Below are 14,811 nucleotides of genomic sequence, written 5' to 3' on the forward strand. Positions count from 1 at the left end.
TGGTAGACTGATTAATGGGCCCCAGTATTGCAAACATCTGAATTATAGTGCTTTTGGAAGGTAAAGAGTGCATGTGGGGTGACATATTCTTTTGGTGGTCAGAATGACCCAGGAAGTGAAGAGTGTCCCAGGTATCACACGCACATCATGAATATGTAAAAATATATTCTGGAAACTGGATAGAAAATGAGTTATGCTCAAAAGTAAATAACGACTTACCATTTGGTAGCGAGGCTGTGCAGACAGATATTTTCTAAAATGGATGCTAGATACAAAATGGCATTGTGAGGCCAGGTGTGCAAATCCCTGACTCATGCAGATAATGAATATTCTTTGGCAGCATTTTAATATAAGATAAGCACGTCTGGAAGGATATATTTAGAATTGTTGCTAGGGAAAGTAGACATGATTGATGGTAAATCAGATAAAGGCAAGGAAAGTTACCAATTAGTACAGATCAGCTGCTTACTTGGCAACACATAAAATGAGCTCCTGGGGCTTTCCACGGTATAAGCGGACAATTAAATTTGGCAGGACCTCTAGAAGCAGATAAGGACTGTTTCTTGGCAGGAGTTAAAGAATGTGTAATTGTGTCCAGCTGGGCCTAAAACAAGCTTATCAGTCTATGTGTCAGTCAGGTAGGGCTTTGCCAAGAGTGACTAATGTGGGCTTTGTGAGTGACAGATAAGCCAGCCAATCAATGATAAGAAGGGCTTTTGTTATGGCTAAGAGAACTAATCAGATATGTGTCCTGAATGTGCATGAAAGTATTGCATCATTGAAAAGACCTATATAAGCAAGCTGATTCCAGCAGCTCTGTGTGCCTTTCCAGTGTATCTTATGAACTTATATTAAAGATGACTGTGAACCTGTAACCGGGCATCCGTTCCTTTATTCTTGTCTCCAGTGCCAGGGTCCACAGATGCCAGAGAGCTTGAGGGGATGCAGAAGGACCTTCTTTACATGTGGTGACCATACAAAGGGACCCTGAAAATTCAGTGACAAGAACCCAGGCTTATCCTGACATGCTGACAGAGATGGTGAGATGCCTGGAAGAGACGGGTGAGTGGCAAAACTGCAGTATGCTTTCTCATACCTTGGTGGGGGTCTCCCATGACTGTTGACGTGGCACTTGGCATCTGTGGATTATGGTATGTCTTGTGAGGGTCAGAGGCAAATGAAAAAATATGTGTAAAAGGAAAAGTAATAGAGTAGTTTCAAAAAGCAATCAGTAAGTAATTAGTGGTTAGAAAAGTAACAGGTAGTTTAGGAAAGCAACAGGGTAGTTATAAAAGTAATTAAGAGGATTTTAAAGTGTAAATGAAGAGCATTTTGGAGTGTAAACGAAGAGCATTTTAAGAGATAAAGGCCCGGAATTCCTAACTCAATGAATTTTAGAAGAACTCGTCTCACATCCCGATCGGGGTTAATTGGGCTGTTCATAAACAAGTTTATGATAGGAGATGAGTTAAACTCTAATCAGAGTATTTTTAGGGGCGAGATGAGATAAAGGAGTACCATGGTGTAAATGTAAAAGAGTCAACTAGGCTGTTTATATGTTTATGTGTCTGTTTCAAAAAGGTGTTGAAGAGCAACAATGAGTTGTAAAAAGTTGAGACAAAGTCAAGAAATTATATTATTTATTTAAGGGAAGGTAATTTGCATCAACCCAGAGATAGACAGAGAGCAGTGACAAAGGCAGATGTTTGAGCAAGCCATTGATGGGCAAGCTCACATTTGTTGTTTTGAGATTTTTTAAGGCTCCTGGTAAAATGATAGAAAAAATGAAGTCAAAATTGTGACTATTTTGCACTCTTGAAGCGAGTGAGTTGAGGCAGCTAAAGGGTTACATTATATATACTTGTACAGATAAGAGGCTTAGCAAGCCAAAATGCCTTGCGCAGCAGAAATTCCACAAATGAATCATGGAAACGAAGGCGAAAGAAAATTGCACATTAGGCAATTTTTTTAACAGCGTAGTTGGAAAAAAGGTCATTAAAATGAGATATAGGTTTAAATCTGACCCTAGATTCCATTCTTCCTTGAGAAAGCGAAGGGAATGTGATTATATGACATGTTTTAAAAGTGAAACAAGACAGAGATATATGTAATCGTGTACGGGGTGTGTGGTGCACAGCAGAGAGAAAAGGCTAGCGTTGGCAGTGCACGAAGAAGATTTATGGTTAAAACCTGTAGAGGAGGTCCCAGATATGGCCTGCACTCCAGCCACCCATTTTGAAATACCAGGAACATACTCACTGAGATATGTGACGTATCAGGAGTAAGTAAACCAACAGAGAGCAGCACTAGGGCTCTGCCCAGTGCCCATCAGAAGAGCAATACCTGTTGAAGCGTCAATAAACAGACAACCATGGGCAGCACGGTACCCATCGAGACATCCGTACCAGCAGCTGACATGAAATGAAGACTACTTACAAACTGTCCCCAAAGAGACCCAAAGGGCCTTAATCGAAGGAAAATGGTCATGACAGAAGGGCCCGAACAGATTTACAGACGAACGAAACGACAACCAAAAGATGACACGCAAAGACGAAACGTTATGATTAAAGATGTAATGGACTTATAAGAAGAGGCGTTGCTGAACTGTAAAGAAACGTAACCATAAAACAGGATGGAGATACGCAACTTGCTAACACCTGTAAATAGGCTTGGAACGCAAGAAGCTAAGGAAACAGTACTGCTTGCTATGCTTAGTAGATGAATAGAGTGGCAAGCGCCAACTATATATCTACCTCGAAGAAGCACATTATACAAGTGCAAATCAATTTTACAAAACCAGAACTAAGCCCAGGATGGTAGGGGTCAAACAGGCCAGGATTCTTATACCAGCATAAAGCCAGACGAAAGAGCGGAATCGAAACTTAGAAAAAAGCAACTCATGCCTGGGAATTCGAGGTCAACCTAAGAAGGGAGGGAAGCAGCAACTTTGAAGAATCAAAACTTCAGAGTATAGCAGCCTGCCCCGTGAAGGTCGAGATAAGGAGGCCCAGGCAGGTGGCAAGGCCGAAGGGAGAATCAAATACACAAATAGAAGGAAAACGAAGCAGCTTCACGGTGTACTAACACGTGACCAGCCAGGCGCGGAGAGGTACCAACGTCTGATGTCACCCAGACCAGAGGATGCCATAACTTTTCCTGATAAGGAGCTACAGTTTCGAGGCCATCCTCTGCCAACTAATTGACACCCTAAAGAACTGATTGATGGAACGGAGGCCGGGTGAATCTTCAGGCATACCGCATCTGGGTGACTATTCAGCATGCTGCTAATTAAAGTGGAGATTTATGCTTAGGGGTGTAACTGACCCAATCACAATGGACCAAATAATCAAGGGTCCTATAGCTAGTAGAACCAATGAGATGTCATACTTTTAGTGACGTCTAGCACGAGTGATGTAGAGGGATGGGTGTAGATGCCCACCCGATAAGAATTATCCAATCCTCACACCCCGTTACCATATACAGATATAGCACCTATACTTAAATTACTTTTTCCAACCAATAGAATTGCATGACAAACTTTTGAGTGTTACACGTCAATGATGACGAATTTTGCCTATAAGTATTGCTGTTAGAATGAAGATTGTGGAAGTTGAAGAGAGACGGGCGACCGCATCACTGTTGATTTCCTATTGCTTCCCCGTTTTTTGTACTTGTCATTAAACGGACTTCCCTTTGCCAAACCATTGAGTTGTCCTTATTGATTGGTGTTGGAGTAAGAGAAACCTGCACCCCATCCACCTCAAGGTGCAGCTATCTCGTCTTAAAGTACTCGAGGGTGAGCTCTGATCCCATGGGCCCGTTAGAGGTCGCTGCGCCCTCATGTATACTTGGTAGTGGAGAGGATGGTTATGACCATCAATTATTGACTATTGATTAAAATAAGACACCTATTGACCGACGACACAAAGTAACTCTAGATCTTCGGCAATATCACGAGTCCATCGCCAGTTGGCCGAGTAGACTGTAAAGCTTCCCGTGGACAATGATAGTTTACATTTATCCAAAACTGCAGTGGGTCTGAAGGGACCCGTTTTAAAAACATAAACCCTTCCATTCCTACGGGCAGCGGATCAGGCGAAAGACTGAAGGAGGCGGTAACGGAGGCAGTGATCCCGAGGGTCCAGAGAGGAACGATGCGAGCGGTGAGTGAAACAAAAATTGAATGCTTTGGCAAATGTCATAGGCATTAGAACAAGTAAGTGAAAAAGGTAACGGATGGAGGTGGGAAAAACAAAATAAACAGAAGTAGAGAAGACTGTATAAATATATATATAAGGGAATAATGACTCGAGAATAATTGAATACACAGAGGTTACGTAAACACCCGAGAAAACAGAGGTTACGGAGTAGACACCCAAGAAAACAGAGATTACCAGGGCAGACACCTGAGAAGAGAGAGGATACCAGGGTGGACATTCGAGATAAAGAGAGAGGATACGCCTTATTCCTGCGCTTTAATATAGCGGTCAGAAGAAATGTGAACTCAGAGCCCACATAATAGGGGACGATTAGGCTACCACCACGTCATGAATGGAGTTTGTTTAAACTCCATGTCGGGGTACAAATTAGAGGCAGATATATTTGTGTCCAGGTGGTGTCTGTCTAGTCTGTTGTACGTGTTCTGTTGTATATCACATGTAAGGAAGATTGTCTCCTTGTTGTTTGAAACTAAGTAGGGTTTTACGCGATTCTATAGTTAAGAAGGAATTGCACATGAATTGATGTTCTTGAGTAAATTGGTGATACAAAAGTTTTGGCGGGAAAAGATTGGATTGGAACTTGCGGCATTTGGTGCTCGCTCATATTGTTGGGAGTGTTGAAGTTGCATGAAAGTATTGTTAGGAACAACTTTAAGCATGGAAGACGTTCCTACATTAGCACACTTATGTAAACAACTGCAGAAGCATGCACCCAAACTTAAAAAATACAGCACTGAGTGGGTTAAGGGTACAGCCCACAAGATGTTTATGCCGTGGCCACAAAATGGGTCTTTATCTAAAGCCGTTTTACAGCATATGACGACTTACTTGCATGCCACATATACAGGAAAGAAACTAGTGAAACGCCTTGCTGTTCTAGAACTTTGGAAAATGTTCGAACAGTCAAAGGAGGAAGAGCCACCTGCAGACTGGATATTAAACGTATGCACGGAGGGGGGCGAGACGCCTACCGCACCACCTGCCCCACCTGAAACAGAAACCGAGGGAAGTAAGCCTGAGGGACTCTACCCATTAAGAGAGCTTAAGGCAGCCACAGGGTATAGCAACCCCACATATGAGTCACCTACGTACAGTAGTGATGACAATAAAGGGAAGGATTAGGATAAGAATCTTACCTCCGCAGTCCCGAGGGACAAGGAGAGACGCGATGATGAGAGGAAGGACCAGGCACAGATTAGTGCATCTCTCGATAAAGAGAGAGGGAAAGAAATGGAAAGGATGTGAAAGCAGAACTGATGAGATAGCAGTCACAAAAGACGAATGGATGGGAGGACAAATATTGTTGAAACTCGATGGAAAATAAAGTGTTGATGATGTGAGACCTAAAGAGAAGTCAGATGAGGCACAGCAAAGGGAGAAGGAGAAGGAGAAGGAAAAGGAGTTAAGGGACAAAAGGATAAAAAGGAAAGATAGGCTAAGGCGAGAACAGCTATATCGTGAGGAGCAAGAAAAGCAGCTCGATCGCAAACAGAAAGCAGCCTATGACCAGTACAGGCATAAACAGCTAAGGCTGGAAGAAGAGCAAAGGGTATGTGAAAAAAGGATAAGGAGATGAAAAGATGAGGAAGTTCAAAGGGGAGATAAACGTAGAAATGAAAGGAGAAGGGAAGAAGATATGATCAGAGAAGAGGCGAGGAAGCACAAAGAATTCGATGATGATATTGAACATAAGCGTAGACAGAGGACACGCGATCTCGAATATCTGTAGCGGGAAGTTAAAAAACCCGATCCTGTTGTAGAATGGGAAGGCATTGAAGAATTTTTTCCTGCTTCCGACTCAGTACCAGGCATGATTGGGGCAAATATTGAAGATGACTTCGACACTAGAAACATTGGGGAAAAGATCGATAAAATATATGATGAAATGGGGCTAGAACAAATGTCCCAAAGGGAAAGGGAAGACGAGCGCTTGGAAAGTACTCAGCTGTATGACACTGAGGATGTCACCCGAAGTAGTGGGAGCAGGAGACTGTCCCTGGACAGACTATAAATCAGTAAAACCGATGATGACACAAGGAGTTGCGTGAATTGGGAACAATCAATGTCAATGGAGATGGAGTGCGAGAAAAATAAAGAAGGGAGATGGCGCTAAAAGCAGCTCCCAAGGGACAAAGGGGTACGATGGTCAGACGCTAGCGAGTTCGCACCGAGGACATCAGAGTCTGCCGCGCAGTCGGACCAGCATGAAGGAACACCCCATGGGCAGAGGGGGGTGTCAGCACCCGCCTATGTAGACAGGTTGAGGATATGTAGACAGGTTGAGGACATTGCCAGGCAGACGGCGATTCAAGAATGTTACCCCAGAAATAGACAGGAGAGCTATGGGGGAAGAGAAAGAAGGCTGCGAATTCCAATTTCTGCTATTAGAAAAGGGGGGAGCAAGGCCGCAATATATTCCATGGCCACACATGGATCGAGAAAACCTGAAAAACAAGCTTCCAATGCTGACATCGGGAGCCGGGAAGTGGATACAGCAGTTAGAAAAAATGCCAGGGGGTGTCACGTTAGCTATAAGGGACATTTAAGGTATCCTGATCGCCATACTTGGTGAGAGAGCAGACAATGTTTGGACACGGGCTGGGTACCCTGGTGTAACCATAATTAACACTGCACACGACGGAGCGCCATTTAATAATTGCAGAGAAGCAGTATGGAAAGCGCTACGAGTGCTATACCCGGACCCTTCCGATATGGGAGCTATAATGACTCAAAAAATGAAGGAGTCAGAAGATCCGTTGATTTATATCCAGAATTTCCAGAAGATGCGTGGGTGCTCGAAATGAATGAATCTTGGACGAAATCTATACCGGTGTTTTACAACATATTGTGCCAAGGGTTGCCAGAATCAGTGCAGAAACAGCTCAAGAAATTGGTTGGGGTTGAGGCTAAACCTTTGGCTGAAATACAGTTAACTAGCGCACATTACTGTAGATTGTTGCAAGAAAAGAATCAGAAAAAGAGGCAACTCGAAAGGGTGAGGAAGCGAAGCTGGTGCAAAAGAAATTATCAATGTATGCTCTTGAAGGAGCCATGCTGGCTAGCCCAGCTGAACAGAACATACAACAGGTGGCTAACCCACAGCAGAATAACCAAGGTAACATAGGAAAGTAACCAAGGGGAAGAAGATTTAGAGGAAGAGGATGGCAGAGTAATCAAGGAGGGTTCAAAAGCAATCAAGGAGGCTTTCAAAATGTGCAAACGGGCAGCCCAGATATGTCAAACGGACAAATAATCCGACCACCGCCAGTATGTTTACTGTGTGGAATGACGGGCATTTAGCGCGCACGTGCAGAAGTCAAGGCATGTGGCTAAATGGCCAAGGAATGGGAGCAGGCACGGCGAATCCACCTGCAATCTCACAACAGGGCGGTGCACAGAATCACACAGTGCAGCAGCAAGCAGCAGGCGTGCAGCAAGGTGCGCAGCAAGGGGTTCAACCCCCGAACATGGGGAATTTGCCACAAGGGCAATTTCAACAGGCACCACTGCAAATGTCTCAGGGCACAAACTCCGGAAGGGGTGGCAACCCAGGGAATGGAGAGAATCCACAAGTGTACAGTGGACCAAACTTATATATGAACTAGAACAGCTCACTGGGAACCCTGATGTGCTCTAACCTATCAGTGACACCAGACCCTAATAGGCAACCGAGGGTGAATGTCGTCATAGGGGGTAAAGAATATTCCTTCTTCGTTGATACGGGTGCAACATGCTCGTGCATACGAGAAAGCAAGTTTTCCTTGTCCGGCGAGGCCATAGACACTCAGAGTTTTACAGGAGTTCACAGTCGAGTTCCCTTTACAGACGCACTCCCAGTCTCCGTAGGAGAGTGCAAAATGAATGTACCTTTATTATATTCACGTCAGACCCCAGTAAACATTTTGGGTCGAGACTTAATGACAAAATTGAACATGACGATCTCGTTCACGGAGGAGGGCATAGTATGCTCCACTCCAGGAATGCATTATTCAAACGTGTGCAAAATAATCAGGGCATACTCGGGACACATAGCCATGAGAGCTATACCATTAGAGCCAGAAGTTTTCGCATATGGCATGCGTGTGCTTATGGCAGGATTACCAGGTCTCGCAGATAGAACAATGAGAACCCCTGATGAGTTTCTATTCAGACCAAGAATACCTATGCATGAAGAGGAGGGACAAGTATTTCCCTTAATGATACATGCTGCAGCCGTGCGAGGGAAAGTAGCATTGGTCGAAGGCTACGATGATGAAGGCAGACAATGGTGCGCGATTATCGCCATTGAAGAAGGGTATCGAGTGACTGACATCACGGATGACGAGCTGTTTGAAGAACAACCAGACTCAGAAGAGACAAGGGTGGAAGTGAGTCTCATATTTTGGGTAAAAATGATCATTATTCAGCGCAGGCTGCAGAATTATTGGCGTCGATACTCGCCATTGAGAATCACGCAGACCAGGAAGTTACGGTGTACAGTGGCTCCGCCTATGTGACGTCCAAGGTGCACGCAGGACTAGCACGCTGGAAAAGGAGGGGCTACCTTCGAGCAGACGGCACGCCAGTGCAGAATGCAGCCTTATTGGACAGACTGATTAAGGCACGATAGCTCTCAGTGGGCATAGCGGTCATGAAATGTGCCGCCCACAACAAAGGGACAGATTTCATGTCACGCGGAAACCACGCAGCAGACAAGGAAGCCAAGCGTATGGCCTCCAAAAGTGAGACAATCATGGAAGTGGAAGTGGCGTGTACCCATGAGAGAATGATGGTGGCACATACCACACCCGAAACCTATAGTAATCTGGGGCAGACGCAACTAATGGAGCTTCAAGGGGAGGCACCGCAGGACGAGAAGAACCTGTGGAAACATCGAGGGTGTTCTTTAAACCCCTCTGACGGATTGTGGCAGCAAATCAGCACTGGTAAACCAGTAATGCCTGTAGCCCTACTAAAAATAGCATTGGAGCAATTGCATTACCCATTACACATGTCAAAAGAGAATCTAGCAGCAACGCTCGCAGAAGAATTTAGCAGAGCATGCTGTATTCTTTATGGTGAATGGCATAATCTGCTAGCAATTCACCGCTGGGCACACATTAAAAGTAGTGAGAGGAGTCATCCCCCGGCCAAATAGGCCTTTTCAGCACTTACATATCGTCTATGTCGACATGATTCAAGTGTGTAACGGGTACAGGTACTTAATTGTAGTGGTGTGTCCATTCTCTAGATGAATAGAAGCAGGTCCATGTACCCACCCAGACTCTACCTGTGCGGCCAAATTCTAAGTGAGGGAAGTGATGAGATCAGATAATGGGGCTCATTTTGTAAATGCAGTCTTTGAACAGATTAGCTTATTGCTTGGTATAAAGCACAAGTTCTCTTGGGCGTATCATCTGGAAGGTAATGGTATTTGTGAGAGGCTCAACGGCTTGTTAAAGGAAAGGATAGTCAAGGTGAAGCTTTCTCTAAAGAGGGGATGGTTGCACTGCCTTCCATTGGCATTGTATGTTCTTTGGAACCAACCAGGCTCCGACCATCATTTTACGCCGCAAGAGATAGTCACAGGAAGAAGAATGAATACTCCCCTAACCCCTTGAGACAGAGCTAGATGTGATGCCCAGACAGCCCAAGAGGTCCTGGGAACTGAAATGCAAAAATATCTGAACTGCATGACATGCAGCCTTACTGTAATTTCAGACCAACTGCAGCGACAATGATAAGGGTGCAGCGCAGCACAAAACACAGCAGGAGACACTGAAACAGATGCAGTTCAAGGTCTACGTGTTCCACTCATCTTCCCTGGGGATGCCGTGTTGGTGAAAAACCATACGAGGAAAAAGTGGGACGAGCCCAGATTCAATGGTCCTTTCAGCATGGAGGACTGCAGTGCAGGAGAGCGTGGATTTTTCTCAATGACATTAAGCCCTCTAGCTGCACCCCACAGCGAAGAAACTACAGACAATGGGGAAGAAACACAGCACGTGCAGACGAGATCCATGACGAAGAAGAAGGCCACATGAGCAGCAAAGCCAAGACAAAAAGAACCCTTGTGCAAGTTGTGGCTTAAATTGGACATTTCCTCTAAGCAAAAAGGGGATAAGGACATAAACGGACACTCTGTGCATCCTAGTTGCAGGGTGAAAAGAAAATTGCGCATTTAAGCCACAACACGTTTGTTGACACAAACTTGTAAATCAAACCACACTTAAGCATTGTTGAGAAACAAGACTCTAACAGACAGTGATCAAGGACTTTTAAGAGCAAAATACAGTATCCTGATTCATCCAATATCAATACTTTTTTTGGAAGCACTTATGGTGTCCCCCAGTAGAGACATCACAAAGGACGTGCTCAACTACTTCCATTTCGTATTGGTATCATATCCGTCACTGGTAGGGAGGGTCACCAGTGTCACAGACTTTATCCAAGATCCTGCCAACAAGAAAGTAATTTGGCAACTACTTACCGTCATCGTGGAAGCCTTCATTTTACTGCCTGAATACAGTGATAAGGACACAAATGCTTCCACCACAGGCGATTATAGATGAACTCATCAATATGCTTTTCTTTCGTATCATAGAGGAGTGCCCATCTATTGTAGGAAGAACCACAGACACTCTCACTTTTATTCGAGATCCAGCAAACTGTGAACGTTTGAGCCAGCCGTGGAACAAACTTAGTTATTTAGTCGCACTCCACGCATCAGGAAAGTGCAAGGATTGTTCACGTCAAGGTAAGGGCCTGTAATCCTAAACCCAGCAAGGCAGGACAAACGTCCCTGTCACCCGAAGACAGCCGACTGGCACATAATGTCCTTTTTCGACTAGTCACTGACTATCCGGAAATGGTGGGGAGACCTATCGAGGTTGACGTCCTCACATTCATCAGAGATCCAGCTAACGTCGCACAGATGGGAACGCTCCTCCATGGTATCATGCTGCAAGTGGAACTGTCCAACTTTCAGAGAGAGTATCTGAGGAGATTCCAGTGAATCTTTCAGCCGAGGGACAGATCGAGGAAGCAGAGTCAACCACGTCATCATTCCGCCGAGGGACAGATCGAGGGAGCAGAGACAAGAACTTCACCTTTGTTGTTTGAATGCCATTTTCCCATTTCTTCACAGAGTCCAGTGTCCAGCATGTCCTCAAGACTGAAGCAGATTCGGGGGGTGGATTGGGAACTCACCTACTTGGAGCATGCACAGTAAAAGTGACTCACCAAAGTATTAGTCTAATCTATTTTTTCCATATTATAGCAAGAGAACTTTATCCCATATCCTGAGACAATCGTAACTCGCAAGAGGGGGGACACTTGTGAAGCACCAGACACTTTATGACACAAACAGTTTGAGAACAATATCGAGTTTGCGGGCAAAACAATAACATTGAGTAAATAATCAGGATGGGGGCACAGAACAGTAACTTGTCCTCCCACAAGCAGAGGGGCGCCCTCGCTTCTCTGGAAGGAAATGCTGCTGTCTAACCTACCGCACTATCATGTATTTATGCATTGTGTTTATGATTATTTTGCTATCTTTAATGATCAGAACTGCATTTTTTATTGGTGCGCGAAGCGTTCCGATTTCAGTACACCCACCTGATGGTTTACACATGAGTCCCACAAAAGCACCCAGACCGTATATAGTTATCCCAGTCCCGAGGAAATCTGATGGTAAGGCAAATGAACTGAATATGAATGTAATTAGCAGTGATACGTACACACTTGTCGTAACGAATGAAGAGAAAGCTGGAGACAGGGTCAGCACAGAATGAATGAAAACATAGCACAGACAACTACACGCACCCACACACTGAATGCACACGAACCAGGGTGAGTGTCATTGGCCACAGAACCTCAAGCAAAAGCAACAGAGAGCACAAGACTGCCTACCAAACAACCCGTCCCAGTAAATAATGAGAGAGACCAAAAAGAATCAAGTGATAGGCCAACTAAAGCAGACATAGCAAAAGCACTCAAGAAGATAGAAGCGGCTACGGGAGAATTCACTGCAAGGACACAAATGTTGATAGATCATTTATTCCTGTTTATAGTTAGAGCGAAGAAACGGCAGGAGGAACTGAAAAATAAAACTGCAGAGACTGTACTGACAAGCCAACAAGTTCCAAAACAAGGAGCAAGTACCAGGCCCACGATGCAGCCATACACTGGGCCGGTGACAAGCTGGTAGTTGATAAAGGCACTTATAGAGGGCAGGAAAAGAATGCAAGAAGAGAAGGAGAGAATTGCAAAACCTCCACCCACCACATCGGTGCAGATAAAGAGACCTGCACCGCGGACCAGAATACCCGAGAGTCCTCCAGCAAGGTAAAGTCATACAGACGCGTTTAGAGATGTAGTTATAGCTAACTACAGGAAGACACTAAGAATCAAGAGAAGCCCACTTGAAGATAACAATGAACTGAACGACTACCTGGACAGCACTGCACATCTAGGAAACAACATGTGGTACCAGCACATCAAAGAAGTAGGAAGAAGTAAATCAGAAGGAGAATGCTTTGTTTGTGCACTCCTAAAGTACAGCATGGGAAAATCCAAGAACTTCGTGGCTGTAGAAATTGATGTCCCGACAGCACACTGTTTGTCACACGTAGCAATGTGCAAGACCAGAGGACAGTTTATGGGGAGGGATGCCTCATTGATATGGGCAACTGAAACGGATTACCCCGATGAAGATGGCTACGTCCAGGACATTAAGACAAGAAATAAAGCTCGTATTAGGAATCGCGTGATCAGGTTCTAAAGCCTGAAGTTAAAGGAACAGGAATAAGATGGGAAATAAACCTGAGACTGAATGTCCAGGGAAAAACTGCAGAAGAAGCTCAAATTAGGAAAAACAAAGGCCAAATGCAGATTTGCGGAACAGTGGTTTCACCAAACGGATGGGAAGAAGGAGTGGTGATCTGCCGAGCATGGATGGTCCTTGGAGCCTGCAAGGAAGCAATAGAACACTCACAAAGACTGTGCAAACCTTTATGACCGAAACTCACAAAATTACTAACATGGGTCGAAGACATAGGAGGACCCTTGCAGATAGTGCCGCTGGAAAGCCCAAAATTGTGTTTCAGGAACAATGGCACGAGGAAGATGGGAGAGAATCAGAACTGCAGACACATTTTTGAAGCTCCAGGAATGACTCACGGAACCGCAGTAATTATGGATCATTACTGGGCGTGTGGATCCAAAGCATACATAAGACTGCTGAAAAACTGGGGAGGCATATGCACAATAGTGAACGTCCACATTCCTGCACTAGTGATCCTGAAAAGAGACCTGAATATAGACAGTTTCCCGAAAGCAGATGCCCACCTGAGGAAAAGGAGATTTGTGGAGCTGGTATCCCGAATGAAGAGAGAAAATTACTTTTCTGCCAAATCAGAAGAAGCATTCCATGCAATCCCGCATGAACACATGCTTTTCAACCATACCTCATCAGTGTTCACAACGATCTTCATGCCAAGAATCCAAGTTGGAGTAAATACCAAATGGTTGCAGATAACCAGAGGGGAGTTATTGCAGACCATCAACACTACCATAAAAGGATTCAATGTGGTTAAGGAAGAACTAAGAGCAATCCGATTGATGACTCTACAGAACAGATATGTACTTGACATGATCACATCAATAGATGGAGGTGTTTGCGCAAAAATCGGAGAATCATGTTGCACATTTATACCGTCACACGATGAAGAAAATGGAACCTTAACAGAAGCCATAAGTATGCTGACAAACCTACAGGACCAGATGATCGATGAAAATGACGAAGTTGATGATGACAGCTGGTTTGGAACATTATTCTCATGGGTCCCACAATGGATGGCAGACATATTCAAGTGCCTGGGAGCACTGCTACTGATGATACTATTAGGATATTGTTTTATCAAGATAATCATCTCACAATGCCAGAAAACTGCAAAGAAAGCCATAGGGATGAAGATCATGATCGATGTCAAACCAGGATGGAAGCCGAGAGACCTGACTGATGAAGAAATGAGAGACTTTGTGAAGGCCAGCAAATATGCGCCAGAAGGAACAAAGTTTGTGTATCCCAGAAAACGAAAAAAGTATGAAGGAAAATGGATCTATTGCAGCCCAAATGGACATTGCTAGCTAATGACCTGGAACAAAGACAAACATGTAAAAACAGCAGGAAGTTTGAAAGGAGTGATACAAATTTGGACCCCAAAGAGACACTCCTTCACAACATCATGTACAAACCCAGAAGACGAAGAAATGGATACAGAAGAACCAAGCAAGACAAATCCAAAGGAGGAAGCAGAAGTGGTCGATGAACCGATTACAGGGGGAGTGTAGAGGAGGTCACAGATATGGCCTGCACTCCAGCCACCCATTTTGAAATACCAGAAACATACTCACCGAGATATGTGACGTATGAGGAGCAAGTAAACCAACAGAGAGCAGCACTAGGGCCCTGCCCAGCACCCATCAGAAGAGCAATACCTGTTGAAGCGCCAATAACCAGACAACCATGGGCAGCACGGTAGCGATTGAGACAACCGCACCAGAAGCTGACACAAAATGAAGACTACTTACAAACTGTCCCTGAAGA

This window comes from Ambystoma mexicanum, chromosome 3q, assembly GCF_040938575.1.
Source record: "Ambystoma mexicanum isolate Mex_15411 chromosome 3q, UKY_AmexF1_1, whole genome shotgun sequence".
NCBI lineage: Eukaryota > Metazoa > Chordata > Amphibia > Caudata > Ambystomatidae > Ambystoma > Ambystoma mexicanum.